The following is a 27766-nucleotide window of genomic DNA, read 5'->3' on the forward strand; positions in this document are numbered from 1 at the left end:
TACAGGGATTTTTAGGACTGTCTCTTTCCTGGCTTGTGTTAGCCAGCTTTGCCCATCCTTTAACAGATACCCTAGTTGCATTACCTCAGGCTTACAGATTTGAGCTTTCTTAGCTGAGGCTCGGTAACCTAGGGCCCCCAGGGTCTGCAACAGGTCTCTGGTCCATTTTAGGCACATTTCTCTGGTCTGGGCTGCAATCAACAAATCATCTACATACTGTAAGAGTTAACTCAGGGTGTTTATCCCCAAACTCATCTAGGTTTTCATGGAGTACTTCATCCAAAATAGTAGGAAAATTCGTGAAGCCTTGTGGGAGTCTTGTCCACATCAGCTGTCCATTGATTCCTTTTCCTTTGTTCAACCACTCAAAGGCGAATAGTTGTTGACTCTTGGGGGCCAGGGGCAGACTAAAGAAGGCATCTTTTAAATCTATTACCGTATACCACTGCTTTCCAGGTGGCAGGGAGCTTAGGAAGGTATATGGGTTAGGGACAGTGGGGTGAATGTCCATCACCCTCAGGTCTTGGACCGGCCAGTAGTTGTTTGACTGAGGCTTTTTAACAGGCAGAAGTCAGGTATTTCTGGCCTGCTGGCAAGGCTGCAGGACCCCTGAATCGAACAGCCACCGAATATGGGCAGTTATTCCTGCTGGAGCTTCTACCGACATAGGGTATTGACGAACCCTAGCCAGGTCCGCTCAGGTTTTAGTTCCACAAACACTGCTGGCCCGTGTTTGGCCAGACCCATACCTCCTGTCTCGGCCCATGCTTCTGGGTACTCCTTTAGCCAATAGTCTATATCCAGGGATGAGGTGTTGGTATAGTCTATATTCATCCTCTAAGTTCACAGTCAATACCTGAATAGGCTTCCCCTGACTGTCAGAGATTGTGGTGCCTCCAGGTTGAAAGTGAATTTGAGCTCCAATTTTGATGAGTAAATCTCTTCCCAACATGGGGTAGGGGCAATCAGGGATAACTAAGAATGAGTGGGATACGGGGCCCACCTCTAGGTCCCATTGTTCTTCGGGTAGTCCATGCACATTTGTTAATTCCTGTAGTCCCTTTTACCCAAGAAGTCTTTTCAGATAATTTTCCTTGCAGTTCTGTCAATATGGAATGTTGAGCTCTAGTGTCTACTAGGAACTCAATTGGAGTCCCCTCCACTTTAAGAGTCACCCTAGGTTCCGGAAGGGGACCTGAGCCCCGATGCCCCTAGTCTTCCTCTGTGTTAGTCACCAGTACTGGGATGCATCCAGGGGGATGGGACTCCAGGGGGATGGAACCCCACCCTCATTTCCTTTTTCTTAGGGCATTCCCTTGCCAGTCGCAGGCAGTCAGGTTGGTGCTGTTCCTGTTTCCAGTGGCTGTCCCGGTTTCCCAAGCCTTGTCTCCTCTCCCTCCCTTCCACTGCTGCCACCAATATCCTTGTTATTTCTCTGGTTGCTTTCATTTGCTTGTCCTCAGGAGCATCTCTATTATTACAGAGTCTTTGTGCCATTGCTAAGAGATTCTGGACAATCTTACCCTCTAAATTATCTAGCTTTTGTAATTTCCTTTTAATATCTGGAGCTGCCTGATTAACAAAAGCCATCACTACTGCTGCCTGATTCTCCAGAGCTTCCAGATTCATTGGAGTTAATTTTCTAAAAGCTTCCATTAATCTCTAGGTAGCTAGTAGGTGACTCCTGTTTCCCTTGTACTACCGTATAAACTTTAGCCAAATTAGTTGTTTTTCGGGCCACAGCCCGGAGACCCACCATTAGAGTCTGGCGAAAGACCCAGACTGGCCTCCCCTACCTTCTGCCCTGTTGTAGTCCCATCCGGTTGTGGGTGGCCTACTCAAGGGAAAAGCAGCATTTATCAAGTCAGGGTTGGTGGTAGGCTGCCCATCATCTCCGAGGACCAGTTTTCTAGCCTCCGTCTGGATTATTTCCCCTTCTTCCGTGGTGAAGAGGATGCTAAGCAACTGCTGGCAATCATCCCAGGTAGGCTCGTGAGTAAACATAACACTATCCAGGAGAGAAATTAAACTCTTTGGGTTGTCAGAGTAAGGGAGGTTTTGATTTTTCAAACTGTACAAATCTCTAGTAGAGAAGAGCCAATACTAGTCTAGGGTTCCCGGTTTCATCAGGGAGCCCTATCTCCCTGAGGGGCAAGGTCGCTGTGGTATCAGGAAATTGTGCAGGGAAAGGGCGGCGTTGGGCTCACTCTTGGGTTCCCCCTGCCAGTCCTTCCAGTACGCTGTCTGCTCTTCCTACTCTTTCTGCCACACTTCCCTCATCTGGCTGGCTAGCAGGGGGCCACATAGCGAGGGGGAGGCACGGATTCCCAGAGAAGTGGGTCGTCATCCCTTTGGAATACTGGATTCAGGGGGAGCTGATGGTTGAGCAGGTCCCAGGGCTCGTGGCCCTGACTCGGCCTCCCTTGCCACAAGAATGTTGGCCCCGTATGTCTTGGGTAAAAAAAGGGTTAGCCAGTAAGGGGGGTCCTCGAGTAAGTCACAGTTCAAAGCCAGTCCGGGCAAGAACGTCCATGAGACTCTTATCTCCAATAAACCACCAGAAAACCAGAAGTGGCGCTGGTTTTTTTACCACTGTGGCTCAAGTGGTACAGCGTAGCCTTGAGCTGAAGAGCTGAGGGACAGTGCCCAGACCCAGAGTTCAAGCCCCACGACCGAACAAAAAAAAAAAAAGAAAGTAACTAGCTTTTCTTTTTCATTTTTACTCTAAAATTGCGTCCTCTTTCCCTGACATCCCTAAAATTGTCCGTGAGTACCATCATGGGGGTAGTCTGGGTCTGTCCCATTTCCCAAAATATCAAGGAAGTGACCATCAAAAATAAAAGTAAAAAGAAAACGGCATGAAAGATGTGGCGCCGGCGCGGGTTTAAAATGCATTTACAGTACAGGCTCTAGAGACGTGAAACAGAAACTACTGGCCTATCTATAATCCCAAACGGGTGAAAAGGGACATGGGGAGGTGGTCCCGTATGCTGATCACGACCTGTCCGGTAGAAGGCCGCTGGACTCCAGTTTCCAGCAGTCCCTCTGTTTGTTTAGAAGAATTCCACCAAGTCTCCCCAGCCCTTCTTTACATGCATATGTAGTCAAGCCAACTAGAATGTCCAGCACTAATCTAGCAAACAAACAGGATTAAGCAATTTATAAAATCAAGTTTATGACACAAAAAACAGCAAATCCTGTGCATTATTTCAGAAAACAAAGTAAGCCTTCTGCCGTCGGACTCCCTCGGTAATTCATAACCTGCAAGAGTCAGGGGTAGGAGTGGACAGGACAATGGAAACAAACACAAATAACATAGAATGCGCTGTGCAATGTGCATTGTCAACCAGAGACCAAAAGACGTCGGCATTCCAAATAAAGGGATTCCACGTCCCTCCAGAGGACGAGCCGCGGAAGCAACCTGATTTGCCTTATCAAAATGAGGGGATTCCATCCATGTCCCTCCATTGTGTCCACCAGGGCGGTCTGCCGACCAAAACCAGAATCTGCGGGCAAACCAGAGTACAGAAAATTACAAATCGGCAATGCCTCAATTATCCGGCCGGGTTTTCACCACCTCTCGATCGGGCGTCTGGGTGGGCTTATAAGGGGGATGCTGGACGAACCCCACTTAAAATGCTCGAGTTCAGGACCCCAAAAAGACCACCAGAAACCAAGATCGATGTAGTCAGCAGTGAGGTATTTATTGCAAGCTAGCTCGGTCTTCTGCGCACACAGCAAACAACTGGTAACGCTGAGAGGCCCGGAGCCTAGGGTTTGCAACAGTTTTATACACTTTTGGGGGAAAGGCTGGGGCTTTGCACTCATCATACCATTCCTTGACAAATCAACACACACTGCGGGAGAATCATAAAGCATGTCTAAAACATGATTTGCGTGTTCAGTGGCAGGAAGGAATCTAGAGAGGGTTATTGGTCAGATCAAGGGGTTGATGCACTTTAAAATTATTGGTTAAAGTCTCAAGGGTGGTGCAAGGGAGTACGTGCAGAACTGCAGGACTTTCTGGGTAGATATTGGTCACCACTCCTAGGTGAGGGCTGTCAGGAATCTCAGACAATTCGACCTTCAGCTTATCTTAGGAAAGCATCATCTGAAGTTTTTCAAGGACTGTTTGTACTTAGCTTTCTGCTGGAATTTCCTGGCTTTAGGACTGCAGTAGGTCAGAGGCTAAATTCCAGAATAAAATGAGGTCCCAGGTAAATTATTGGTCAGGTCTTTTACAGTGACCTCAAGGCCAGCCTAGGCTCCCCACCAGGTCACAGGATCTGCTACGACTTCCTGCCTTCACATTTAAATCTCTTGTCCAAAGCCCTTTGAGAATTTCTTCACTTTCTGGAGGTTGTCCGCATTCACCGTGGGTTAGGCGGTAGCCAAAGACTGGAGCATTTCTGATATGCAAACCACAGATTCTATAAGCTCGTCACCAGGGATGTTCATCCAGGTCATCTCTATGGCTCCGGGGTGTTCGGGTAGCACGGAATCAGGAGGTAGTCCATCACAATGCTAAGGTTGGTATGGGAATTGTCACAGACTTGCTTGAAATGTGTTGCTGTCTGCACTTTCTGGACAGGCTGCATGAGGAAATCCCGCATGATGATCTTGATGTCTGTACCAGAGTAGCTTTCTGGCTTTCAGACCAGCTCATGGATGTTGGCATCTGTGAGGTTGTGGGACATGCTCTCCAGATGCAATGGAAACATCTGTGTGCTCACAGCTTCTTCTGGTAAAGGGATGTAAATGAGCCTTTCAAACCTTCTTTGAATGGCCGAATCCAACACCCAGTGGATATTTCTGGCACCAAAGACCAGAGTCGCATCATTGTTGTTCCCCACCCCTGCATCTAGACTAAGAATTATGTTTTGATCCTTCAGACGGCCTCTCTCTCCTTTTCATTTTGACACAGAGGGAATCAATCTCCTTGGTCAAGATGATGAAGGATTTGTGCTGCCTGGCCAGCTCGAAGTGGACTCCTCAAACAGTGTTACCCCCCCCTTGACTTCCTCCCACTATTCCACCCTCTCAATGCCCCCCCGACCACCAAGTTGTAAACTTAATTTCCAGCATGCTTTGTGAGTATTGCTGTTGCATTGGTTTGCCTTTTGTTCCTTTGTCTCACAATTTTGTTGTTCCCCTCAATGTATATTTTCTTATTTCTGTTCATACAATCTTTCACCTGGATCTTTTTGCTCTTAGAGGTTATTTTTGTGTCAGGCTAGGTTTGCAAATTGGCAAATCCTATTCTATCATTTTGCCAATGTCATTTCCATTTGATACTTTTAAAATGAAGCTAATCATTGACATACTCAAAAATAATTTATATAAATTGCCTAGTATAGTGCCTGTATATAGCAATCATCGAACACATAGATATTCTGCCTTTTCTAATTAGTAAGTTTATATAATAGTATTATCACCTTGCCATGTTAACATCAAATGAGATACAGTGGCTATGTCTCCACATTATTTTCTAAAGTTTTGTCAGTACTGGGGCTTGAAGTCAGGGCTTTGCACTTTTTAAGAAGATACTCTACCACTTTACTCATTCCTCAAGCCTTGCTTTAGTTCTTTTGACATAACTCTCATTTTTTTTCCCAAGGCCAACCTGTTGCTATTTCCTGCCTACAGTTTCTGGAATAGCTATATAGTATATATTAAACAGATTATATTTTACATATAAAATATAATATACATTGTATTTTATATATTACATATATATCTTATTTATTTTATATAATGTAGCATCTATAATAATACATATAATCTGTACTATTATATGCATTAATAATTATTATATATTATAATATTATAATTATTGTGCTGGTGCTGGGGCTTGAACTCTGTGCCTGGATGCTGTCCTTTAGCTATTTTGCTCAAAACTGACACTCTACCACTTAAGCCATAGCTTCACTTCTTTTTGGTGGTTAATTAGGGATTCTAGTCCCTCAAATTTTCCTGCCTGGACTGGCTTTGAACTTTGATACTCAGAGCTCAGCCTCCTGTGTAGCTCAGATTGCAGGCTGGAGTCACTAGTACCTGCCTAACATTATTATTATTAACTGTGTACATAGAGGAGTCAGAGTTACAGAGACTTCTCGTCACTGTGTGCTCACCTTAAGGAGCTATGACTATTGAAGGAATATGTAGAGAAAATATTGATTTGGCTCTATGCCTCGGGCAAATTACTTTATTATTATTTCTTTTGAGGTACTGCTATTTGAACTCAGGGCTTTTTGCTTGGTAGGCAGGCTCTCTAGTTCTGTGCTATTCCTCCAACACTACTTTTATATACATACAAAGTTGTACTTCCTGTCCAGGCAGATGCCCATCCTGCAATCTGACTTTTTTAAGCTTCTTGCCATTGTTAGGATCACAGATGGATATTATCCCATCCAGCTTCCTTCTGATGAGAGAGAATATCATCCATGTGTGTTTTTTCCAGGCTTTCCTGGAACCATGATCCTCCCATTCTCAATCTCCCACTTATGCACGCATGACAGTGTATGCCCCTGTGCCATGTTGTAGGATTAAGAAGGCATTTGGAGAGCATTTCTGCCTGGGCTGGTCTGAAGTTTCATCATCCATTTTTCATCATTACAAGTATCTGGGATTACAGAAATTACATTCTTTCAAAGAAGGTTGAATCACATAAAAACAAACAAAAAGTGGAAGTAATGACAAGAAGTAGATTAAATTAAATTGTAGGAAAATCAGGGGTGTCTTAGTTTATTCTGACTGCTATAAACTAAGTGGATTTCTAACAACACAAATTTATTGCTCATGGTTGTATGGGGCAGAAAGTGTTTGATCAAAATCCTAGCATGGGCTGGGAATGTGGCTTAATGGTACAGTGCTTGCCTAGCACGCATGAAGCCCTGGGTTCAATTTCTTAGTACCACATAAACAGAAAAACCTGGAGGTAGTACTTTGGTCAAGTGGTAGCCTTGAACAAAAGAAGCTCAGACATAGTGTCCAGGCTCTGAGTTCAAGCCCCAGGACTGCCACCAAAAAAAAAATTGTAGCATGTTAACTGCCATATGAACATCTACTCAAATACCTTTCTTGTTGTATCCTCACATCATGGAATGTACAAAGGATCTTTGTAGTTTATATGAATCTCTTCCTTTATGTTCTAATTTCCTCCCAATGGCCCAACTACAAATACCTTACTATTGAGGTGAGTTTTCAACATAGGAAGCCTGGAAAGAGACAGATATTCAGACCATAGCAAAGTGGCAAAAGCTTAATAACCATAGCATTATTATCATCATTATCTGAATATATGATCATTAGTGATGTGTAAGTCTGGAATTGGGTTAAAAAGCCTGCAAAGTTTCCTGGTATCTAGGAGATTAATGATGAAAGATTTCTGTTCATAGCTGCAGGTTCTAAGGTTTGGAGACATTAAGTTTTCATATCTAGAATTTCAATACAGAATCTCAAGCCATTCTACTCCTTATTTTTTGGAGAAAGACAATATGGTGTGGTATTCTTAGGAGTAAATTGGTGGCTTACATTCTGGATTGATTTTATACTTGTGTCCTTGGACATTTCAGTCTACTACTTCTCTGATCTTGAGTTGCTTCCTGTGTAAAACAAGGAAACAAGATACATATTGAAAAGGGTTGTTCTATGAGATAAATGAGTTCATGTGTATAAAACGTTGTGAGGGACCTAGCTTCACCCAATTTTCATGGAATGAAATGAGAAGATCCAGTGACTCAATCTGAAAAGGAGGGGTAAGAAAAACAGAGGAAACCAGGAGACTGGGTTATTTTTTCCAATACAAGAAAGAATATTTCCCCAAGAAAAAGAGTGAATAACATTGGGGAAAACTGTAGATAAAGAAGAAAACTAGTGAAAATGTTCCCTAAAAGTTGGCAGTAAAGTGGTTTCCTGTGGCTTGGAAAAGGGAACAGAAGCCAGATTACAATTGGTTGGGGACCTAATGGCCAGGGAAGAGATGGAAACAGTGAGTGCAGACTTCTCTGGCCAGAAGTAACTGAGAAAGGAGATGAAACTGTTATTTAAGAAAAAACCAGTGTGGAGATGGGTTTGGTTTAATGTCTCAATGGGAGAAATTCAAATATGTTTGTGTGTTCAGAGGTGGAAATGTTGCAGAACATAAATTACACTAATACCAGAGATGATGAAGATAATTCATGGAGCATGCTTCACAGGGAAGAGGGGAGGAGAAGAAGCCTATTCTCCCATGTTCTTCTTGAAGAGGAAAGGTCAGGATGGGTGAAGAGGGAGAGAAAGAGATAGAACAAAGACAGAGAGAGATCCTTACACCTTTAATGGACAGAGGTAGAGGGTTTAAATGCCTAATGCCATCTGTTTTATCTATCCATTTTGTGGACTGACAGTTCAGCACAGAGTAGGAATATTAAGAAAAAGTCATTTAGAAGAGTCTTCAAAGAGTATGGGAAGAACCTCTGATTCAGAGGGAAAGGATTGTACTTTGAGTGTGGCATACATTATTCTTGACAGATATAAGTCAATTGCCACTTATGTGTTATGGTATCATGGAAAACTTGTCAGCTTTGTGCTTCCATTCCCTTATTTATTGAATAGGAGTTGTATAACAGTAACTCATAAAGTTATTGGGATGATTAGATGAGATATTGCATACAGAACATTTAGCACAGAGCTTGATGTAGAGGGTTGGTCAAATTCTAGTTGTTTTTATTTTAAATATGTTCCCTAATATTCACTTTCTTTTTCTTTGTCTTTCCTTTTCATTTCTTTGTGTGGGGAGGGTGAGAGAGAGAGAGGGCATATATGTGTGTGTATGTGTGTATATGTATATATAAATATAAATATGTGTGTGTGTGTGTGTGTGTGTATGTGTGTGTGTGTGTGTGTGTGTGCCTATACCAGGGCTTCAATTCAAGGCTTAGGCACTATCCCTTAGTTTTTTTCACTCAAGGTTGGCACTCTACCACTTGAGCCACAGCTCTACTTTTGGATTTTTGCTGGTTAATTGGAGATGTGTCTCATGGACTTTCCTGCCTGGTGGGCTGGTTTTGAACTACAGTCCTCAGATTTCAGCCTCTTGAGTAGCTAGGATTACAAGTATGACTTACCAGCACCCAGCTGTTTTTCCTTTGTTTGTATTTTACAATTATTTTTGGCATCTTTTTGTATAGTAATCTCCTTGAGTCATAGGAGCTCATTACAGAAGAATGAATTAAATGCCAGAATTTAATTCCTTAATCCCACCCACCCAATCATTTATTAATTTGTTCATTCTACAGGTACATTGATATACATTACAAAATATGTAAAAATATGTTGAGTACTTAATTTGCTCTAGGTGATGTTTTGGGTGAAAAGTACATAGAACGTGCTTATCACATAGCTTTACATATGAGTGAGAGACATTAGAAAGAAGCAAAAGACCAAAGGGACAAGTGATACCCACAAGACAGTATATTGGAAATTAACTTTACAAATTCAGGGGCAGGGGGAGGAGTGAGGGAGGTGGGGAGAGAAGAGATAGTTGGAGAACAACAAAGGAGGGAGTAATAATTCTCAACAAGAAATGTACTTATTACCTTACTCATGTAACTGTAACCTCTCTGTACAGCATCTTTACAATAAAATAAAATTAAAACAAAACAAAACAGACGATATTCATCAAAGTCAATGGAAAAGAGTCAACAAGGAAAAGAGCCAAATAATTTTTATGTTGTAATGAATTCTAATAGGTTGGATAGCAAGATATTCACGAGTAACTCTCAGAAAAGCAGAATGGGGTGAGATTAGAAATGACAGAGAGATGAGGATATGAAAGCAAAAACTTTGGAAAACTTTCTCCAGAATGTTGGCTCAGAAATAAAAGGCAGAAGTCATAGGAAGGACCCTGAGGAGAAGTCACTATAAAGATATAATAAAAGGAAAGTAGAACAGACAGGAGGAGTGAACACAGATGGAGAGATTAGTTTAGGACCTGAAGATCTGAAGCAACAACAAGGATGAACTTGAAGGTAGGAGGTCACTGCTTTTTTATGTTCTCAGGAAACTGGAAGTGAAATCATCTGCTAGGAATTTTGAGAGTTGCATTGGAGCTTGACTGTGGAAGGAGTTTGAAACAGGCATTTTGGTCAAGTGGAAGGGAACATGATTAAGAATGAGAGAAGCTAAGATATGGAACCAGCCCAGATGCCCCTCAGTAGATGAATAGGTCAAGAAAATGTGGTATATATACACAATGGAATTCTATGCCTCCATCAGAAAGAATGACATTGCCCCATTTGTTAGGAAATGGAAAGACTTGGAAAAAAATTTTATTAAGTGAAGTAAGCCAGGCCCAAAGAAACATAGGTCCCATGGTTTCCCTTATTTGCAATATCTAGTATATGTATGAGTCAATCGGACAAGGTCAGATAATGTGATGTTAGGAAAATGAACCCTTAGATATGTATTTTAATGTTGTTTTTCCTTTCATGCATGTGTTTCTAACGCATTTATAAGATTATCTCTTTGTTGCTTTGTATGTCCCTCCCCCACAGTATAACCCCTGCTTTCACTATATTTGATGTCAGTATAACTTGTGGAGGAGATGGGGAAAAACAAGTCGTTTAAGGATACAGGTGGACCTGTTGCAACAATGAGAAGTACAAGTTGTCATGTCAAAAACGAGCGTTACAATCTTGGTGGTGGGGGGGAAGCGTGGAGGATTGGGTGGAGGGGTGGGGGGGGAGGCTGGGAAGGGATGTGAAGGGTAAACAAAGGAGGAGGCTGCAATGCTTGATAAGAAATGTATGCATTAACCTGCCCATGTAATTGTAACCCCTCTGTACAGTGTGTTCACAAAAAATAAAAATAAATAAATAAATAAATAAGAATGAGACAAGAATAATGAACTATGCTAGAGCTCCGATGAAATTGGAAAATCCCATGGTTTGAAGGAACTTTCTTGTACCCCAGCTTTCTGATCTAGAAGACTCAAACAAGCTGACAAAAGGGTACCAGAAACCTAATCCTGTAGTTAGGAATTACACTAGAAGTAGCAAAAGTCCAAAGGGGCTCTCTTGCAGGCCCTAACATATCTTGATATTTTGGATGTTGTTTCTGTTCCTTCTTTCCACACTCCACAGAGAGGCCTACTGTGACTGAATACACATGAGGTCTTCTCATAAGAGATCAACCTATCTGCATTTTACCTTAGAATTAGAGCCTATTCTGTCTTCTCCATGACCTAGCTAAGGCTGGTGATCCCATGAAAGACCCTAGGAAACCTCTGAGAAGAGCTCAAGACTTGCACTAGGGATCTCCTAATTTCTTACCAGAATAATTTCTTACCTAGAATAATCACTTTTGCTGCAGAGTTAGGTAGAGGGGAGGCTGAACTCATCTATCCTGTTATCAGGTAAGTAAAGTTGGTTCCATCAGTAAAATATAACTAACGAATCCCTTTACCTGAGATTGCTGTGTTTGGATTTTTGAAGTAACTTTTGCTCATCCTGAAAAGAGGTACTTCAGAGAAATCTTTGAGAAATGAATTAACCCAACCTCCGTTCTGACTGCCTACAGAACTGGAGTAGCACCATTGTTCAGAGCAGAGCTGAGAGCCATAACTTTACCCCTTGCTACATTCAACCTGAGGTATTTGAGGCTACTGCCATGGAAAAGCTCACTTACTCAGTGAAGTCCAAAAAGCCCTGATGCTGAAATTAGCTTATATCAGGGTATTGAGGAAAGTCATTTCTGATAAGGAAATATTCAAGTGGATATATAGAGAAGTAAAGGACACATGTGTGAAGATAGATGCAGAGGGAGGCTGAGGAGAATTTTCCAAGTTGAAGGACAAGCAACCACAAAGATACAACCTGGATCATGCTTTGAGTTTTAGGAGAAACAGCAAGGAAGCTATGATAATTGTGTATGAAAATAGTCATAGATGAAATCAGAGATATATGGACACATATTTGGCATAGAGTAGGATTAATTGTAGTTAAGGAGTTTGCATTTTTCTATGTATAAGAAGACAGCCAGTAGGATATTTTGGAAACAGTTTCTTTCCTTCCTTCCTTCCTTCCTTCCTTCCTGCTTTCCCTCTTTCCTTTCTTTCTTTTTCTTTTTTTGTTCTTCATGTTGGTATTGGGGCTTAAACTCAGGGCTTAGGTGCCATCTCTTATCTTTTTCAGTTAAGGCTGGTGCTCTACTGTTTGTCACAGCTCTACTTTTGGTATTTTTCTGGTTAATTGGAGATAATAGTCTCACAGACTTTCCTTCCCTGGGCTGGATTCAAATCCTCATCTTCATATCTCAGCCTCCTGAGTAGCTAGTATTAGAGGCATCCGGGAAGACTTATATTTTCAAAGGACTACTTTGGCTTTTAGGCTGAGAATTCACTAGTATGGGGCAATTAAAAGAATAAAGGAGATCCACAATAAGTGGTTGCTTATCAGAATTGTTACAGTGAAGTTATTGAGAAGTTATGGAATTCAGAGTCCATTTTGAAACATGCTGATGGATTGGATATGAGGTAAAAAGAAAGAAAAAGCAAGGATGCGTCCAAAGTTTTTAGCCTCAAAGTTTGTTGTGAGAATGAAAAATTTAATTCATATAGCATGTGGAACAGTGTCTGGCAGCTTATTTAGGGTTAACTACTATTATATGATAATGGACAAGTTATAGAAGAAAGTAGTGTTTGTTTGCCATTACTAATCAGAAACATTTCCTAATAATTGTTCACCAACTTATAGACTCTAAAGTTTCTTGGTATCTTATGTCAAGGCTTCCTCTTTCCTGCTATGCAGAATCATGGAGTATAGGAATATTTTTTGTATAATCCTCATTTCTTTTTAAAAATTATCTTAATGGCACAAAGGAACTGCCATTTAAGAAAATAATTTATGAATACAATACATCTTGATCAATGGCATCCCTTTTGTAATCTTTACCTCAAAAGATTATTGTTAGCTATGAAGGAGCAAATTTGCATGATTTAGAGATTTCTCTCATTTGGATCTAAAATGTCCCCAGAATCCCATCTCTTAAAGGCTTAGTCTCCATCTGATCTTGCTAGTAGGAAGTGGAGGAACTTTTAAGAAGTGGAGCCTAGTGAGAGGTCTTTTGGCTATTTAAAGGTGTGACTTTTAAGAGGACTGTGAAACCATGACTCTTTCTCTTCTATCTTTTGCATTGGAGCCATGAGGTAAAAGGATTTACTTTGCCACACACTTCCAGCCATGGTATACTGCCTTGCCATAGGCAAAAAGCAGCAGAATGAGCTAATCATGGTCTGGAAATGTTGTAAGGTGAATCAGATACAAATCTAGTCATGAGAAAACAGAGAAGCCACATTTTCAGAGGTCAGATTGTGAGTTGTCATTGGAGGCCAGTGTCTGCAGATGAACTTTCATCTCAAAGATCTGCAGATCAGAACAGAGCTTACACTAAGCTTTTAAAGACAAAACTACATGATTGTGGGGGCTAAGTAAAAGCAGACATTATTAGGACATACTCAGGTACAAGGTCAGGTACCAGCAGAACATTTCCATCCAGGGAAGACAAAGCTCAACCTTCCACAAAGGAGAAATCTTAGAGCCCACTGGGAGGCAGCTGATTCAAGCCATTTAGGAAGATAATCAAGGCCAAAGCAGAGCATTCTCTATATGCAAAACTTTCCTGTGGCTAAGACATCAGCATTTCTCTGAAGCAGAGCTCTTCAGCTCACCTAAAGCTAGGCATCTGCAATTTAATGAATGGTCTCTTTCACCTCTAGGCTTTTAAACACTGGGTGGAGAATTCCCTCCTTGCAGCAAGAGGTACCAGGAAGGCTGTAAGAAGTTACTTAGACTCAGCCTCCTTACTTCAAGACCTCCAACACTGTGAGACAAAACCAACTTTTTCTCTTTACTGTTCACTAACAAACAGATGCTCAGTAAATGCTGCACCTGTCAACCTTCTAGTCTTGCTATTGGAAGTATGGTCTATGGAACAGCAGCATCTGTATCCTCTGAGAACTTTATTTGAAGATCATAGTTTGAGCCACATGTCAGCAATACTAAATCACAGTATGTGTTTTAACCGAATCTCTAGATGATTCCTTAGCAACATTAACAAGTGGGAAGCACTGCTCTAGAGCTTCAAGGCTAGTTAGTCCAATAATTTCTTCAAGTTACAAAGGTAGAAAGAAAGGAAGGCGGAGAAACAAAGAATCTCACTTGATTTTGCCTAGAGTCCTAAATCCCATTCCCAGGCTAGAATCCACCCACCAGAAAGAAGTCAATATTCTTTCAACTACAGTAGTCAGTCTGGACACAGTCACATAACAACACACAGTTACTCTGTAAAAGAAGATGAAAAGTTTGAAGACACTTCTTTTGAGGAGAAGGCCCTTCCCTAGGAGGGGGGGGGGGGGGACAAAGGGTTATTTTGTTATTTGTATGTACTGGTCCTGGGGCTTGAACTTGGGGCCTAGCTGCTATCCCTGAGCTTCTTTTGCTCAAGATGAGTGGTCTACCACTTGAGCTAGAGCCCCATAACTGGCTTTTGGGTAGTTTATTGCTGAGAAGGTTCTCACAATCTTTCCTGGCCAGGTTGGCTTTGAACTGCAATCCTCAGATCTCAGCTTCCTGAGTAGCTAAGATTACTGGCATGAGGCACTAGTGCCTGACAAGAAAAAGGATTCTTTCTTTGGTCCTCCTCATAACAGAATTACAAGGTCCTATTTAATATTAATCTAATTGACAACGTCAAAAGATCTGGATGTTCATACATTTTGTTTATGTATTTATTTATTTATATATAACATAGAATTGTATGCTACTTAATACATCCCGTCATTATCCTAATTTAACACACATTATTACTATTTTGTATAGAACCTCATCCTCAGAGTAACCAAATGAGTGAAATGAACCCCAAAATAAGGACACAAGTGGTTTTTTTCTTTCTTGCTATTGTTTCTAACGTTTTTATAAGGTGCCATGTGATTTTTTTTGTTGCTTTGTATGTCCCTCCCCCATTGTATAACCCCTATTTTCACTGTATTTAATATTGTCATAATTTGGGGAGGGGAAGGGGAAAAACAAATTGTTTAAATAGGGATACAGGTGTAGCCATTGCAACAATGAGATGTACAAGACACTATGTCAAAAACAAACTTTACAATTTAGGCGGGGGTGGGGGGGTGTAGTTGTGGAGATGGGAGGGAAGGGATGGTTGGGGCAAAACAAAGGAAGAGGCAACAATGCTTGATAAGAAATGTACTCATTACCTTGCTCATGTAATTGTAACCCCTCTGTCCAGTATTTTTACAATAAAAACTTATTTAAAAAAGTAACCAAATGAGCAAGATATTATTATTGTCCCCATTTACAAATAAGGATACTAAGATACACACTTGTCCAAGATCACAATGTTAGTAAGAACCTGATCCAACTAAAAACATTTTCTCTTGTGCTAGGCCTGAGTCCACAGCAGCAGTGTAAGTGAACATATCCTGGCCTTAGCTATTAGTGAGGAATAGATAAGGAATGAATTTAGAACTTTTTTTTTTTTTTTTGTCGGTCGTGGGGCTTGAACTCTGGGCCTGGGCGCTGTCCCTCAGCTCTTCAGCTCAAGGCGAGCGCTCTACCACTTGAGCTACAGCGCCACTTCCGGTTTTCTGGTGGTTTATTGGAGATAGGAGTCTCACTCTCACGGTCTCTCCTGCCCAGGCTGGCTTTGAACCGCGATCCTTAGATCTCAGCCTCCTGAGTAGCTAGGATTACAGGCGTGAGCCACCAGCGCCCGGCTGAATTTAGAACTTTTGCAATGTCACCTCAACGCCTTTCCCTCCAAAGAAATTTTAGCCTGAATCCTGATACCCAGTTCTGAACTTCTGGGACGGACACACACACACACACACACACACACACACACACACACACACACACACACACACACACACCCTCTTTATAGGCCAGGTGGAGATAGTCAGATTCTGTATGGACACACACACAAACACACACACACACACACACACACACACACACACACACACACACACACACACACACACACACACACACACACACCCTCTTTATAGGCCAGGTGGAGATAGTCAGATTCTGATTATGGCTCAGTGCTTGATTCCATCCCCCATACCTTGGCTATTTGCTCTTACACTTGTTTTTTGCCTATCCCAGTGGACTGAAGATTATTTCTTTCATTCACTATATACTCTTTCTTTTATACTTTTCCCCTTATCCTCATACTTTTATTTTGCCCTTCAGTTTATACTGTGTGTTGTTAGGTGACTGTGTCCAGTCTGTTTTATCTCCCCAACTCCTCTGTAAGTTCTTCAAGGTCAGGGATATTATTCCAGGATTTCCTCATTGCTGCCTGTGAGATCATAGACTAATTAACTCCCAAAGTGTCATAGCTGAAAGAGCCTTAGGGACAATGTAATCCAACCTCTTCGTTGCACAGAAACAGGAGGCCCCCAGAAGGTAAAAGGTTGGCTTAAAGTCAGAGATAACTCCGGGATCCAGTTTTCCTTCATTTTCAGTAGTCTTTCTCCAGCATCAAGTCTCTCTCCTCCTGCAAAAGTCTCACTCTTCTGAAGGCAAGATGGACAAAATGGAAAGTACAGAACCAGGTCTGGGAATTGGCATTTCCATGTGTATGAAAACCCTTACTTTTCCAACACTAATTTTCCCTGTTAAACTCCTGGCCGGCTAACTCATACACAAAACTGAAGAGCTGAACCGCATTTAGCTGTGTCCAATCGCTTGACCCTGTCTTCTCTCCTTTCTTCCCACACACTGGGCTGGACTCAATTCCCTGGCTCTGGGCCCTTCCGCCTCCGCTTCAGTCCCAGCAGCTTTCGAAAATCCTGCTGTACCAGTGACTGGGTCATTGTTTATCCCCTAGACTCACTGTGTCCCTCTCCGGGGCGGAGTTTATTTGCATAGCCACTCCTAGCTACATCAAGTAGTCCAATAACTGTCCCTGAAGCCTCACGGGGGCGTGGGGAAAGTAAGAATAGCATGAAAGAAATAGAGGGTGGCTTTGATGTGTTGTTACTACACGTGGATGTGAAAATACGCGTTGAACTCTGGCTGCTACGGATTTCTTCTGTGCGAGCTGTACGTAGGCTGAGGGCTGAGGGGCTGCGGCTGGGCGAGGTGACTTTTCAGTTCCAAGGTGCATTTGTTCTGGAACCCTGTTGTAAAAGATTCACCTATTCATCCTTACAAGGTAAGTGTGGGAACACCCCCTTGGCGTGGCAAATAGGCTGGGAAGTGTGGCATCTAGCTATTAAAGTACAAGATCACAAGTCTTTTTTCTAAGTTGCTTCGCAATCCGAACGTCTGGGAAGGTGTCCCGTGGTCATCTGTCAATTCATCTACTAGTGACAAGAAAGCATTGTCTGAAGTGTTAAGAACCTATACTGGTATCCTTAGAGCCTTGGCTAGCCTGTTCCTCCTGTATAGGTTCTTATTTGAGTCACAGGGCCACTGGGAACATGCCCAGACTTGTACAATTACCATGAGCATCTGGGTTAAGAAGATAAGTAAAGGAGGAGGGGAGGAGGGAAAGGATTAGACAAATGGAGCATCCCTAGGGAAGCTGAATTGCTGGCTCACCCACGTGGTGCCCGGGCAAGTCAGGGCTTGTGTAGAGTGTGCTGGCTCTGTATGGGGCTTTGACTCCACCCCCTCACCCTGCCCAGCTGAGTTTCACTAGTTACCTCCCTCCCCCCTCCTGGAAGCCCAGACCAGGACAGTGATATTTTGATCCTGCCTCACCCCAAACACTAGCCAAGGCCCAGGCAGCTGTGAGAACTGGCAGGGGTGGGGGGAGACAAGAAGAGACCCGCCAGAGACCAAGCTGGGAAAACAGGACTGCAAGCTCTGATTTGGACAGGTGTTGGTAACATAGGCCAACGCCTCCTTTGCTACAGCATACTTTCAATTCAACTAATTGTAGCTACTGAGTACCTACTCTGTGTCAGACTGTGAATAGTGCAATGATCATGATGTAGGCTGTACCTCTTGCGGTCCAGACTCATAATGGGTATATGAACACAAACAATCCTAAAAAAAAGATGAATTTTAAAGGTGAAAGGAAGCCAAGTACCAGTGATTCATACCTGCTATCCTGGATGCTCTGGAGGCTGAGATCTGAGAATTATAGTTCAAAGCCAGCTAGAACAAGAAAGTGTATGTAAGGCTTATCTCCAATTAATCATCAAAAACCACAAGTAGAGCTGTTGCTCAAGTTGTAGAGCACTGACTGAAAAAGCTAAAGGACAATGCCCAGACCCTTGAATTCAGGCCTTGGTTTGGGCACACACACACACACACACACACACACACACACACACACACACACACACACAAAGTGAAATTTAAAAATGTCTGTTTTTCAAGTAAAAATCATACCAACTCGAGCCAAGAGAAAATAAAAACATTTAAAATTGTGTTTTGAAATTATACACTTTTCAAAGCTCCAGATCAGATACTGTTTGGGATCAGATCCATCCCCACCTTGTATTAACTTTCTTGACCTCGGACAAGTTGACATCCCCCTCTGAGCTTCAGTAACTCCAGCTAAAGTGGGGATAATAATAGCATCAACATCATCGAGTTGTTGTGAGGATTAAGTAAGAATCCATGTAAAATACTTGTGCACGCTTAGCACAGTGACAGGCTTAAAATGAGCACTCAATAAATGTTAACTATTATTATTATTTAAGATAGACTCTAGAGTACTGGTTTCAACAGGTGGAGGTGGTAAAGAAGGCAGTGTAAGAGTTTAAGCTGAGAAAGCTGTGGGAACAACTACTGGAAAACAAAGTAAGCTCAGAGCATGTGAGACACAAGCAGAGCAGGGTTTTGCAGCACAATGAGGGAGAGAGTGTAAAGTTCTGGAAGACTGGATACTGGAGTTTCAATTTGACTGGACCTAGTGTTGATAGCCACTGCTACAGGTTTGTGAACTAAAGGAAAAGCTAGATCTGTACTTTAGGGGAAAAATCTGGTAAATGTGAGTCAGCTGTATTGGAAGAAAGAAACAAGTGAGCATACTCCATGCTAGAGTGAACAAGGCCACAAACAGTTTGGGGACAGCTCTCTGGCTCTGATTTCAAGCCCTGGTATTGGCACCAAATTAATTAATTAGTTGAAACAATAGTAAGCCCAGTGAGCAAAAAAATATTGAAGTTCTCAAGCCTCTCTGTTCCCTTTTTTAAAAAGGGAGAATGGTACCACTTCCTAATGTTGAAAGGATGAAAACATAATCCTTGTAAACTATATGCAACAGTGCTTGACACGTAAGGTTGTCATGAATCACAGTTTTTAGTCACCCCAATTGGGTCCATTAAAAAATACCCTTTGTATCATAGCAAATTGTTTTTTTTTTTTGGGGGGGAGTGTTTGATCTGTCATGGGCTTGAACTCAGGGCCTGGGCACTGTCTCTGAGCTTTTTTGCCCAAGGCTAGCACTCTACCACTTTGAGACACAGCACCACTCATGGTTTTCCAGTGGTTAATTGGAGATAGGAACTTCACGTGCTTTCCTGCCTCGGTTGACTTTGAACCATGATCCTAAGATCTCAGCTTCCTGAGTAGTTAGGATTACGGGTATGAGCCACCAGCACTTTGCTAACACAACAGTTACTTAGAGATCTGCAAACCAGAAACCAGATTCTCCTACATTTTCTGTTCCCAGGTTAAATAGTATGGTTACTTCCATTTTTTATATGGCATGGGGTTGAATCAAATCTAAGTTGGAGTTTTTAAAATATATAAATTGAGGTGGTGACACTTTCAACTGTAGCACAAAACAAAATACTCAGTTATGGTACAGGGACAGGGGGGAAGAGAAAGGGAGGGGAAGAGAGAGAAATTTTGGGGGAGATGGAGGAGGTCATTTAGGGGAACAAAGTCTCTAGTCCATAGGCAAAAGTAAGTGGCAACTTCCCAGGAATCTATGGCAGCCCTGCTTGGGATTTCTTCTTGCTTTGCTCTACTGTTTCACTTGAATATCATCTGCAGAGAGCAAGAAACCTTTTGGATTCATTACTCAGAACTAAAATTTAATTATAAACCTGAAGATGTTTTTTTCTCTGCTTTCTTTCTGAAGACTGACTCCATTCATGTGTCCACCCCTCCCTTGGGGACTTAACGGAAAGGATACAGATCAGTTTCATCATTAGTTTATAAAATGGAAGGACCATATTTTTCAGTGCCCATAGAAAATAAGAGGATGACTATAGTCTGTAACAGATTAGGGTTAGCTGTACATATTCTCAGCATTCCCCAGCAGATAGGCTCTCCTATAGCACTCTTTATGCACCTCTGTTTTCCCTTTCGGTGACTCTAAATCCTAACCAAATAGAAGGCATTTATCAAGTGATGTTTTTGTGCCCAGAAATCCATCTTGGAATGATTACATTTCTATTCCCTTTGTGCCCCTTAAAGACATCGTCCCATTTGGAAAAATAAAGAAATTGCCCTGTAGTGTATGATGGAATTAAACAGTAAGATGTCATTACTTCCAGGAGGTTGTTAGTCACCACCATCGAGGAGCCAAAACAAGTGGGCTGCACTATTTCCCTTCTATGAGCTACCTCTGCCTGACTAGGCCACCCTTTGGAATTTTTCCTGTTGAGAGTAAAATGAACAAACAATAGATTGTGAGAATGAGGGGGAATAGGAAATTATACTCTTGGTAATATAGTTACTAGGTAATCAACACTAAACCTGGTACTACTCCTTTACATTTGGAAAATAGACAAGCTGGGTTGTGAAGTAGACTTGGATTCTAGTTCTGGTTCTGATACTATGTGGCTTTGTAGAAATTCCTTCTCTGAGACTCAGTTTCCCCATGTGTATCATAAGGGAATGGCTTTAGGTTATCTTGAAGAATTCCTTTAGTATTCCATGACTATATGTTTCTAATTACTTTGAGAGTTTTAATCAGCTGCCAATGAGAAGAAAGAAATGAACCACAATGGAATGTAGTGCCTGATGAATATCGAGGTACCTGATACTAAGTTCAAGTAGATTTGGATGTTATTTCTACCTTTGGCTAGAAGCTGAGACTAGAATGAGTTTTAAACTCCCTTTTGAGTCCCTGTTGAGATTTTTGAAAGTTGAAAAATAGTTCATAACGTATATATTTACATATGTTATCACAAGTTTATTTAAATCAAGTTTCTCCTTACCCCCACAACTCCCACAAGTCGATAACTTTCTTCCTTCTGGAGGGCATGTAAACAAAAGGACAAAAATTATTTTGGCAGCAGTATCCTATTCTCTACAGACAGACCTCATTCTGTGGCCTGATTATCTGGGTTCCATTATAAGGATGTGGCCCTGATTTGTCTCACTATACCAATAAGAAAGCAAATACTTGATAGAAAGAGAATACTTTGATAGAATTTTCTGTAGGAAAAGGAATTGTTCTTATTGGTATATTCTGAGAGATACAGCTATTCTAGATTGCTTGGTAAAATGGACAGGATAGAGGCAATATGGAGCAAGACCAAAAAAATTATAAAAGTCAGAAATTAAAAACCTTCACTGAGTTTTATCAGTTCCAAACCATGCAAAGGAGTCATACCATGATTCCAATTCCCTGATGAGACAACTCAGCCAACTGCCTCCTTGGAAAGTCAGTGAACTTCCACACCCATTATTGCTCATGGGGTAGCTAAGTTTTGATTATTCCATTATGTTAAGGTGTCTTATGGTGGTTAAAACATGGGTAAGTGACTTACTGTGACTAAGGTGACAGCAGAGCAAATCAGAGACTTCAGGTATTAGCTATATGTTAATTTAGCCTCTGGCTTTTCTCCAGTGCTCTTTGTTCCTCCACTCAGGGTGGGATAGTAATAACATTCATAACAATTCCTCACATGTGCTGTATAATCTGGACTTTCCAAAGCACTCTCACATACATTATCTCATTTTTCCCTTGAACATCATCCAGGATAATTTCTGTGCCTTCGCTCCCACTTGGGAAGATTGTTTCAGCAATAATTAAGAGGATATTTTTTCCCTTTCTAGTCAGCCCAGAGTTTATTGGTCTTCATTTCATTCCATTTCTTTTATTAATAGCATTTCTCTATTTTTGGCTGTACAATTCATTTTTTTTCTCCTTTTAACAATTCTTTTCAGTAGTTGCCCAACACTAAGCAAATATTTATGTTTTAGCTTTTTCTTTGCTCAATTTACAATTTGTTCTTTTGAAGTGTTTGTTTCTTTCTGTTTGTTTGTTTGTTTGCAATGGGTGTATGTGTGTTCACACATGTGTTTTGAAAGAGAAAGAATTTGACTCATGGTTAGTGGTTTGCCTTTGGTTGTATGGAAATGGCCCTGTTAACTGGTTACTAATTCTACTAGCACAGTGAAAACTGTGTTTGATGAGAATTTTTTTCTTCTCTTCTACCCCAGCTCTTGTTTTGTGGAGTGGAATACAGGATAAAGTTTAAATGTAAGTATTCTTTAATTTTGCACAACCGCCTTCATTCTGCTTTGTTGATGTGCTAATCCTGAGATTGCTAGACCATTTGTTGTTATCACTAACTGCTAAAAGTCTCCAACCATGGAGAAAGAAGTTGATAAAGAAAAACTGTAGTGGGGCTAGGAAGGTGGCTCAGTGGTAGAGCGCTTGCTTTGCATGCATGAGGCCCTGGGTTTGATTCCTCAGAACCACATAAGCAAAAAGAAAAAAGCCGGAAGTGGCGCTGTGGCTCAAGTGTTAGAGCGCTAACCTTGAGCTGAAGAGCTGAGGGACAGCACCCAGGCCCAGAGTTCAAGCCCATGACCGGACCACCCCCCTCTCAAAAAAAAAAAAAAGAAAAACTGTAGTAACCAGTTGAGTATAGTGGATCATATTTATAATCTTAACTACTTCGGGGCTAAGATCAATATGATCATGATTCAAAGCTTTCCCCAGCAAAAAGTTCACAAGGCCCTAACTCAACCAATAAAAAGCTGAGAGTAGTGATATGAGCTTATCACTCCAGTTATCGGAGAATTTTAGATGGATGGAATGCAGTTTAGACTGGCCTGGAAAAGAAAACAAAAAGAAAGACCTTATTAAATAATTAACAAAATCAAAAAAGGATTGAGGGCATGGTTCAAGGGGTAGAGTGTGGCCTAGCAAAGTATGAGAACCTGAGTTCAACCCCCAGTGCTGTTTAGGAAAAAAAAAGTATAGTAACCATCTGAAACCTTTGAATTATTTCTATTTCAGGCAAACATTTTAATATATTTGAAGATAAAAAGATAACTTACTTTTATTTACAGACTCATAAAACAAAATCAAAATAATATATCCCTAATCCTGACCACCTTTACAATAGCTGACATGATTGTTTTTCCCTCCTCTTCCTCTCCTCCTCCTCTTTATCCTCCCCTGTCCTCTTCCTCCTCCTCCTCCCCTCCTCCTCTTCTTTATCCCCTATCCTTTTCCTTCTCCTCTTCTTCTTCTTCTTCCTCCTCCTCCTCCTCCTTTCTCTCCTCCTTTTTTTCCTTAATATATATATTTTTTTATTGTAAAGATACTGTACAGAGCGGTTACAGTTACATGAGCAAGGTAATGAGTCCATTTCCTATCGAGCATTGTTACATCTCCTCCTTCTTTTTTAGTGCCTTCCCTGGGGCTTGAACTTATGGCCTGGGCACTGTCCTCGAGCTGTTTTGGTCAAGCCTAGCACTCTAACACCTGAGCCTCAGCTCCACTTCTGACTTTTTTGGCAGTTAATTGGATAGAAGAATCTTGTGGACTTTCTTGTGTAGGCTGGCTTCGAACCACAACCCTCTTGAATAGCTAGGATTGCAGAATAAGCCATGGACACTCAGCCTTCCTCTTCCTCCTTAAAATTATATCTTTACCCATTAAAGCCTTTGCTATGTTTCTAAACTTATCTGAGCTCTGTTATCATTTACCTAGACAAATAGTTTTCAACCACCGGGCATTTTATATTTAAAGACCACTAATTAGTGGACATAGGCCTTTTTCCTTAAAAGTTCATTCATACGAATCTGATACATAGCCAGGAACTGCTATTCTTGTTTTTTTATGCATTTGACTTGTTTCCAATTCCAACTTGTGTTCTACACATTTCCATTGCCTGCTGGGCATGACCACTGAAATGTCCCTCTGTCCTCTCCAACTCTTCATGTTTGAAATGATTGAAACATACTGCATTGTCTCTTTTCTACCATGAAACCACAGGATTAACATGTTTATAGACCCAATAACATCCTGATTTGCCAGCAAAGATCACTCATATAACATTCTTCTGTTGATCATGTTTTCTTGGCCTTAACTTTTGAGTGTGTGTGTATGTGTGTGTGTGTGTGTGTGTGTGTGTGTGTGAGACTTGCGCCACAGTTCCACTTCCAACTTTTATGAAGTTCATTGGGGAAAAGAGTCTGACTTTCCTTGTCCTGCTTTTAACCACAATCCTCGGATCTCAGCCTGCTGAGGAGCTAGGATTACAGATGTGAGGCACCAGCATTCTGCTTGGTCTTCACTTTCTATGGTTCATTGCCCTTGGCACCACTTGTCCTCTATTCCTATTGCTCCTGTTGTCCTAGCTCTGTCTAAGCCATGGCACTAATCCTGCTGAACCATTGTTTAAGGTAAAAATCAGATTGATGCTAAGAAAATGTTTCTTGCCCACCTAAAACATTGCAAAAGAAAAAAAAAGAAATTTCAATGAAGTCTCCATTCACTATTTTAGTTCAAAATAAACATAAGGGAATCTTTTCTTTCTAAGTCTCAGTTGTTTTTTAAATCTATTTATAAAAAAGCAAAATGAATATTTCAGAATGTCATAAGTGCTATGGAGAATGATTTCACAGAAAATGGGATAGGAAGTGTGAAAGAAATTGATTTAAAGGGATCACCTAAAGTTTCATCAGCCATCACAGTGAGCTTCACTATACTGAGCTTCAGTTTTATTATGAATGAAAGGGAAGCCATTGATGGATTGCTAGGTTGAAAATGACACATTCCAACATGCTTTAAAAGAATCTTCCCATTTCAGTCACTTTATCTCCACTTCTTCTAGAAAAAAATATGCCCTCCATAACTCCTTCACTAGATTCTCTCTGTCTTTGGAGGGAAAATAACACCTTTTTCTGTTTGTATCCTGTATTCAGGCAAAATACATCAGAGCAAAAAGAGTATTTGCAAAAATGAACAGTTCCTACAGTGGTTGCATGTGAGAACTACCCGCTAAGCTGGAAATCCCATATGTTTAGGTCACATCTGTGACTACTTATGTCATAAAAACATGGGTGACACCCAAGTATTAATATATGTTGGAGCTCCAAAGGTGCAATCAGGAATGAGGACCAGGACCAGTCTTAAGATATTAGACAAATAATAACCTTCATAATATGGATAGGGTTCTGGAGCCTAAGATAGGTGTTCCAGATGGCAGCACTGAGACCATTCACCATAAAACTGATATTGGGATAAGAAGAAAATAATATGCTTGCTAGTTTGAAAGTAGGTTATAGACAAGAGAAACCTGAACCAAGCCAGAAAGGGAAAGTGAGAATCAGCAACAAATGGTTAAGCAGCATCTCTGAATGTGATGAGACCATTACACAGATTATAATATTCTTTAAGAAATGAGTAATCTTAAGGCTAGGTCGAGCAGCTACTATGATTCTGTCAATCCTATGCATGTGAGTGGGTGTGTGGGTGCAGAGGAGAGGAATGAGCAAGGCATGGACCAGCTGCTGTCTTCCTCACCCTTTTTAATCCCAGACCTCCTGCACTGTCCAGGCAAAGCAAATATCCTGAAGTCCTGAGTTCTTAATTTAGACTTGTCTTTCTGTTTTGCCTAATCATCCTAGATAGTGCGTGCATGTTTCACCCCATAGGCATGTATGCAAGTTGAGAAGAGAAGCAGCCATAAGCTGTGGCCACAGGCAGCTGTACCCCCAGCAGCCTGAGTACTTCATATCCAGTAGGAACTTGGCCACATTGATTATTCAGGGCACAATGAGCTAATGGGAGGATTATTGTTAATGTCAGCCTCATTGCTTCTCCTCTTCCTTGTCTGCCTGCATTATTTTTCTGGGTTTTATTTTCCCTTCCCTAGCGGCCAGGAGGACAGCACAGAGGAATGGTTGGACAGACTATCCACATGTCAGGGATAGGCTGAATAAAGAAATAATAGTCATTCAGCCACCTGTTAGCCATCATGGTTAAACTCATACATACACACATGCATACATACACATACATATTCAATGTACAACTTTAAAATTGTATTTCTAGTAATTAAATAAGTCTAAGTGAAATGTTGGGCAAATCAAATCATATGTATACCACTTTCTTTTTCCAAATAAGGTCTGCTTTTTGCCCAGGCTGGTCTGGACCATGATTCATCTACTTATGTTTCTTGTACTGCCAGGATGGCAAGTGCATGACACTCTACTGAGCTTCTTATTAGTTGAAATGGGGGATAGGAGAGATCTCACAAGACTTTTTGCCTAGGCTAGACCTGACATATGATAATCTCAATCTTAGCCAATGGAATAAATAAGATTACTAGCACAAGACATTGTACCTGGCTTTCTCCTCTCCCATCTCGCAGTCCTGGAGACAAAACTAAGGGCCAAGTGATTGTTTGGTAAGTATTCTACATACCTGGCTGCTTGCTGTAGGAACATTTTATTCAAACAGCATCTAATAGAGTGTCTATAGGGCATATCACAGTATTAAATAAAAAGATGAATCATTTAAAACTGTGATATAATTCATATATTATAAAATTCACTGTTTTTAGTATATTCACAAAGCCCTATAGCCATCATCACTGTCTAATTCCAGCCCATTTCATTACCTCATAGGGAAATTTGGACTCCTTAAGCAGCAACTTCCTTCTCCTCCCACTGCTGACCAGTACTAAATCCACTTTCTATCTCCCTGGATTGCCTGTACAGGATACTTCATGTAGATGGAATTACATAATATTTTTGCTCTCGTGTCTGGCTTGTGTCATGTAGAATAATGTCAAAGTTCATCCATGTTATATGTTATGAATTAAGTTCTGTATTACTTTTCTTGGTTGAATAATATTTCATTGGCTTGGCAAATCAAATTTTGTTTATTTACTTACTTTTAGACATCTTTTCTCTGCTTTTAGGTATTATGAGTAATGTTGTTATAAACATCTATCTATCTAAAATTTTTTGTGTGAAAGTGTGCTTTCTATTTTTTGGAAACTAGAATTGCCAAGTCATATAGTAATTATATTTAACATTTTGCAGAAATACTAAACTATTTTACAAAGGGGCTGTACCATTTCACATTCCTATCAACACTGTATTAAGGTTCCAGTGTTTCTATATCCTTTAACAACACTTGTTTGCCCATTTTTAAATTACAGCTACCCTTGTTGGTATAAAGAGCTATTTTGCTGCATTTTTCTTGTTGCTAATTGTACTAAGGATATTTTCATGTATTTATTGGCCATTTGTGTAACATGGAGTCGTATCTTTTCAAATATTTTACCCACTATAAATTGTGTTCTCTTTTTGTAATGTATGTGTGTTGGTACTGGGATTTGAACTTAGGGCCTCACATTCTTTCTCAGCATTAATGGCTGTTGTTTTTGCCAACTGAGTCACACTTCCAGTCTGGCATTTTGGTGGTTATTTTCTGGACAGCATCTTTTCTGCTTGGGCAGGCCTCAAATAACAATATAATCCTCCAGATCTCAGTTACCTGAGCAGCTAGAATTACCAGCCTGAGCACTATTGTG

At 41.0% G+C, this 27766-nt stretch overlaps 1 protein-coding gene and 1 pseudogene across 1 annotated transcript in view; one reads left to right on the forward strand and one right to left on the reverse strand.

Annotated features, from left to right (window-relative positions):
- Positions 1 to 4311: 4311 nt before the first annotated feature.
- Positions 4312 to 18034, reverse strand: LOC122120644 (annotated as a pseudogene).
- Positions 17079 to 27766, forward strand: part of Eda2r (ectodysplasin A2 receptor) — a 39753-nt gene continuing 29065 nt past the window's right edge. The window contains exons 1-2 of the mRNA XM_042694928.1: positions 17079 to 17108; positions 22425 to 22464. The gene's annotated coding sequence lies outside the window, so the exon portion shown is untranslated. The remainder of the gene's footprint in view (positions 17109 to 22424; positions 22465 to 27766) is intronic.

Source organism: Dipodomys spectabilis, unplaced genomic scaffold, assembly GCF_019054845.1.
Source record: "Dipodomys spectabilis isolate Male_0828 unplaced genomic scaffold, ASM1905484v1 ptg000176l, whole genome shotgun sequence".
Taxonomy (NCBI): domain Eukaryota; kingdom Metazoa; phylum Chordata; class Mammalia; order Rodentia; family Heteromyidae; genus Dipodomys; species Dipodomys spectabilis.